The sequence below is a fragment of the Pimephales promelas genome, chromosome 21 (assembly GCF_988280905.1).
Source record: "Pimephales promelas chromosome 21, fPimPro1.hap1.1, whole genome shotgun sequence".
Classification (NCBI taxonomy): domain Eukaryota; kingdom Metazoa; phylum Chordata; class Actinopteri; order Cypriniformes; family Leuciscidae; genus Pimephales; species Pimephales promelas.
In genome coordinates this window covers 19,186,849-19,192,848 of record NC_142789.1, presented here as the reverse complement: position 1 = coordinate 19,192,848, position 6,000 = coordinate 19,186,849, and the positions used below count along the sequence as shown (strand labels likewise).

General features: G+C 38.8%; 1 protein-coding gene across 1 annotated transcript in view; it reads left to right on the top strand.

Annotated features, from left to right (window-relative positions):
- The first annotated feature begins 1,520 nt into the window (after positions 1-1,520).
- The window catches only part of plekha6 (pleckstrin homology domain containing A6), a 94,284-nt gene continuing 89,804 nt past the window's right edge, over positions 1,521-6,000 (top strand). Inside the window, exon 1 of the mRNA XM_089125119.1 lies at positions 1,521-1,731. The gene's annotated coding sequence lies outside the window, so the exon portion shown is untranslated. The remainder of the gene's footprint in view (positions 1,732-6,000) is intronic.

Genomic DNA, 6,000 nt, shown 5'->3' with positions numbered 1-6,000 from the left:
CTGCCCATATAAGGGCGCCTTCATCTCCACGTGTTTTAAGAGATCTTAAAATTGTCAAACAATTTATGAAGTAGAGATATTCCTGTTCAGGAATATCTATCTCCTATTCAGAAGTAGTATGGGAAGTTTGGCAGATTTTGATATGAATTCAACCTCTAAGAAACATTATAGCTTCCTTCCACATCACAAATGGTGAATTTATTATTTTTCTAAAATAATTGAATGGATGCAATCTTTAGAACTCTTGGCATGAAAACAAACTGAGGTTTCTACTTTTTTTCCATGATTTTTTTATGTTTATTGCTATTTCAAAATAAAGGTCTGAACATGCTTTATGATTATGAAAATAATTATTGTTTCAAATTGATAAATTATGGCTCCTGTGCAATTTATTTTGTCACCAAATATGGAAACTAGAGATTGTAAGCTTTCAAATGATATATAGTTTGTCAATATTACCTAAGGTCTTTTCTAAGATATTATTGTTATATAAATAATATCTTATCCACCTGTGGGACGTGACCGTTAAGGGGTTAATATTAGAAAATAATTTTGTAACATTATTAACGCATTTATTGTCATTTTTTGATGCAGTGCAATTAAAGTAACATGTAGCCACTGCATTAAAGGTATCGTTCACTTTGAAATTAATTTTTGATATGTTTTAGCTTACTTCAGGGCATCCAAGATGTAGGTGTCTTAGTTTCCGCAGTAGTTTCAATTTAGGTCAAACCGTTCTTGTGTGTCAGTCATATAATGCAGGTCTATGGGGTCCACCTCAAAGAGCATGCACAGAGAAGTCCAAATTAAACATGATTTAATGACTCATAAATGTAAGTACACATTGATGGCCCTAAACACGAAACGAGCGGTTTGTGTGAGAAAATGAGCAGTATTTATATCGTTTTTACCTCTTGTCACCACAGCCAAGAGCCGGAGGATCCAAGAGCCGGAAGTGTAGCCGAAATATGAAGTTATTTTCATATAGCCTACTCAAGTTACATACATAATCGGATGTGCTATCATATACATGTGCAATCAATTTATATTTATAAAAATTTGAAGAAACATTGTTAACTACCCACATGGAAAGTCCCCATGAAACATGGAAACTGAATGTGTGTGTGTAGGTGTGCTTGTTTCTCAGTATACAAGGGGTTAATCCACGGCTCTAAGCCGGAATCTCAAGTGCCATTGGTGGGCTTCTTGCCTGGGGGTGGGTTTGTGAGAGATTACAGTTTAATTTTTTCCCCTCTTTTTTTTTAATTAAACAGAAAATAGAAGCAGCTGTGAAAGCGTCACCAACCCCTCCCCACTGTACCCATCAACATAATGGTCCCCTTCCCATCTCCTTCTCTCTCTTCATTTTCCAACCAGCGATGATTGACAGCTCAGAGCAGGTCACGTGACGTGTAAATACCCAGGGATTTTCAGCGAGCATGCTCCACAGTGCCCCTCCTCCCCTTCTGCCTCCATTTCTCCAGTACGCTTGTCACTCCCTCCTTTATCCATCCTTTCCTGAAAAGGGGATGCTGTTATTGTAGCATCTCGCCGTGACTGCCTGCACCAGCTAGTCTTGTTGCTGTTGTCAGTGGCTTTACGTCTAAAAGAATGACTTTTCATCGCTTGCAGCCGATTCATTATTTTGCATTTTTTCAAATACTATTATTTTAATTCGTGGACATATTAAGAATATCCAAACACTGTCAAGGAGCTTATAGCAGTTTCCTGGTAAGTGCTGATATTTGTGCCTGTGGGATTTTATTCAAGAAATGTTTCAGTGTTCGGACTGTTTCGTAACATTTGTTTACCCCCTGTTTTTTGAGCATGTTCACACACTTATGATTAATTCATAGAAGTTTTTTTTAGGTAAATATTTTATAGCCCTGAATGATTGAATGTGGATGGTAGGCTACATCATGTCCAAAATGCTGAATATTTTGATCTGGTTGGTCCGATCCTCGTGGTTTTTTTGGGGTGTTGTCCGTGATTACAGATGCTCGGGGCTCACCAGATGGGCTTCGAGCATCCCCCCTCAGAGTGCTGCCACCTGTCTGTCTTTCATCCTCTTTCGTTCTCATTTGCCTGTTACTTCAATGTTAGTTCCAGTGCCGTCCAGCATCCAATCAAATCTTAAATCAAACCAGAGCTATTTGGATGAACCACACTTAGATTTAGAGGATAAACTCAATTGACTTTAACAGGCATCCTGTTTAAATCCTGGTTGTGTAATGGATTTCTCCCATCAAGGGTTGTGCGATCTTGATTCGGATAAACGTGACACGACTTTAAAGGAAAGATTTTCATATGAAGCACTAATTAAATATAAAGTCGTGTATCATCTCAATCTATGTGTTCTTGTGTTAAACTGCATTTAAATGGAGTTGAGCGTGCGTGCGTGTGTGTGTGTGTTTGTGTGGAAAAGGGATGAATGCGGTGCTTTGCCTCTAAAAAAGACGCATCTGTGCTGGAAGCACACTAGCTCTCTGTCCCAGTGTATCTGTTTATGTTGCCACTCTGTTTATCTGCCGTGTGATTGGTTTGTGCAAAGGAAATGCAATTTTGTCTCTGTTTCTCATTGGTTGGAGCATGTTGGATCTATGATGATGGCTGGTAACACTGGTTGTGGTTTGTGTGAAACCTGTCCACAAAAAAATGGAGGGAAATGTGCGTATGCATGTGCATCTCTCTCTTCTCTCTTGTGTGCATCAGCTTCACTCTCTGATGCAGTGCTGATACTCTGAGACCCAGAGCGAATACTGAGTAGTGATGGAATGCGGTACTTCTAGAACAGGCTGCTGGAGAACCCAATATTGCACATTTTCAGGCATCTTCCTAGCAAACACAGAACGTTCTCCTAACGTTCCCAAATGGTCCCATGAGGGTTTTTTTTTTTTTTTGGGAACCAAACAAGACTGTTAGCCTATAGGAATGTTCCATGTAGGTTATTTTTAGGTTCCATTTTTATAACGTAAGGAGAATGTCCCGGGAACGTTCACTTAACCTTAAGGGAAAGTTCTAGGAATGTTCTGGGAACCAAAAACTAACGTTCCCAGAACCTAAATTTGTTTGCTGGGTTAAAGGGATAGTTCACTGAAAAATGAAGATTCGGTTAATCATGTAGATGCTGTTACAAACCTGTTTGACTTTCTTTACTCTGTGGAATGCAAATGAAGATATTTTGAAGAATGTGCTGGTGGCTCTTTGTCATATAAGGATTTCGGCTGTCAAGCTCCAAAATGACACAGTTAAAGCCATGTGATAGCTTGCAAACTGACCAAAAGTCATACTTAAAGGAGCTGTATGCAAGAAATTTATTTCAATGAATCATAAATTTTCCCTGATGTCATGCGTCACTAGACATTAAAGGGACTCTGTGTAGGAAATACCCCCATCTAGTGGTTAAATATTATTTTGCATTCAAACGAATTTTGCTCTCCAGCGCCTCGCATTTTCAAGTGCGTATTGCATCTACGGTTGCCGTTATGTACCAAAAATGCTATGACAGGATGTCTTGTAGTATCACTTCATCGAGTTTTTCTCCGGGTGAACAGGTTTGTAACTTAAAAAAAAAAACAGCAACTTATGTGTTAACTTATGTGTACAATTTATGTGTCTAGCTGTATAAATTAATTTTAATTCTCTGTACAATCTTATCCACATAGCAAAATCACAATTTTAGCTAATTGATCATTTATATATAAAAAGAAAGCTATAGAAAATCTTACAGAGAGCAATATTTTCTTACAATCATTATCTCTATATTCTTACTGAATTTATAGGTTATAAAGAATTAACTTACAAACCTTGTTTTTAGCACCTTCCTTCACAATAGCTGCGAGTAAAGTAGTCAATAGCTGCTATTCATCAAAGACCTTGTTTAACTTTTTTACCTATAAATGTTATACTGTCTATATAATAAAGTACACAACCAAGCAATGACAAAAAAATTAAGTCAGACTGTAACATTGACTAACCTGTCGAGGAGAAAGCAGGCAACTTCAGCGTCTCTTCTGAAATCTTTCTGCTGCATTAGCTATTTCCACGGTTGAAAACGCTATCCCGATATTTAAGGCCATTGCACACTGAGCACGAAATTTTCGTATGCGTATTTTCCTGTACGTCAGCCTAAAAATTCGTCACGCATAGAAACCTTGCACACCGAGTCCGTTGCGTATTTATTAAACCTTTGCGGGAAAAAAACGCAAAAATACCAAATGGATTCGTCAAGCAGTGAGGATGATTTTTGCCCTCTCTCATATTGAAAAGAGAAGAAATAGAAAATATCCATCCAATCCTGAAATTGCGCCGAGAGGATTTATCCTGAGCGATTCAAAATTTACCTCAGAATGTCAGCGGGACAGTTTGATGCTTTGCTAGCGATTCTGGAGCCACATATTAAAAACAAGACCACCAATTTCCGTGAACCATCTATTCTGAACGGAGACTGGCAGTGTGTCTGGTATGGACCAGGTATGGACACACACAAACACCCGCGCGCGGCCCCGTGGAAGCGCTGGGCAGACAGAACAGCTAGGCTGTTATTGTGTATGTATTGTGTATATTGTGCCCAAATAATACATTAGTTATCGAATAGGCTGCTCAATCACACCTTATTCGATCCTAAATTTCAATCTGATTGAAAGGGGAGGTTTATTAATTTCATAATCCAATAGCTATAGAGAAGAGAACATAAACACTTGATCGAATTGAAAACCGAAACTGAAAGCACGGCGCATAATGTTCAATGATTTGAGGACGAGCTCCCCCGGCCCTGAATTGTCAAAAGACCTCTCAAAATGCTGGCTCTGGATGCGAAAAACGCAGAAAATCGAACCATATCCGATTAATTTTATGACGGAAAAATTAATGGCCGTGTTTTTTGCAATCTCCGGTCACGTTTCCTTTTTCGTTCAAGTCTGGCCTTTTTTTGCGATGAGGATGCATTCTCCTGTGACTCTGCATATGGTCCGCAACAAATAATAGAGCAAAAGAGCAATCAGCAATCACAGGAGTGCAATGCAGCCGTTTAAACTTGCAGGGAATGCGCCTCTCAATGTGACGTGACGATGGCTCTGAGTCTGAACGAAAACGCGTTGTGGAAACGCGTTTGGCTGGTGGTACTTTTTGACCCTCTCTGCTATTATAGTTTTCAAGATGGCGGAACGGACATGGAAGCCTCCGTGAACCTACCCGTCCCATGTACATAAAGATAATAAATTCTTCATTTACGAGGATAAGTCAGATAATTTGCAGAGGTATTTGTACACCATTGAGGACATATTTATGAATAAAAATATTGATTTCAGATAATAAAATACCTAAAAATCTACACAGAGTCCCTTTAAGAAATCGTGTTCATTTCAAATACTTGTATCACTGACAACAGTAGTCCGGCCAGGAAATTGTCATTTAAAAAGTGAAGTCGCAGCCCTTGACTGATTTTGATGTTGTCAAGTTGTGTTTTATTCTGATGTGTCACCCTCCACCGATCTACCAATCACGGACTCAGTAGTGTTGTGGTATTCGGGTTGCCAGCTCTTCTCTAGTTAACACAGCTGCAGATACAAACGTGTCAGAATCGGATAAAACATTTTTAAAACGAAACACCAAAAAACTCAATATGAATCCGAAATACTTTGTTACAAAGTCCGAAATAAATAATTTACAGAAAAAAAAAACTCGCTGTGTAGTACTCGTCACTTGCCACTGGAAGTTTCTTGTAGAAGCCTACATTCCTGCTGGAACCTGCAGCATATCTGGCAACCTCGAGTAATGGGGGAAGGCGGGGATAAACCCTAATTTGAAAGTGATTGCAGTACCAGTTTTGGCCACAATCTTGCATACACGATTTTAATTAAAAATAATGACTGTCTATAAAAATGGATGGTTTGTTTGAATTATTTTTTGGTTCATGCGACTAAACACATGACTAAGCAATGTCAATGTAAGGGAAACTGACAGTGAAAAAATAATCACAATGGCAAAGCAAAAACAGCT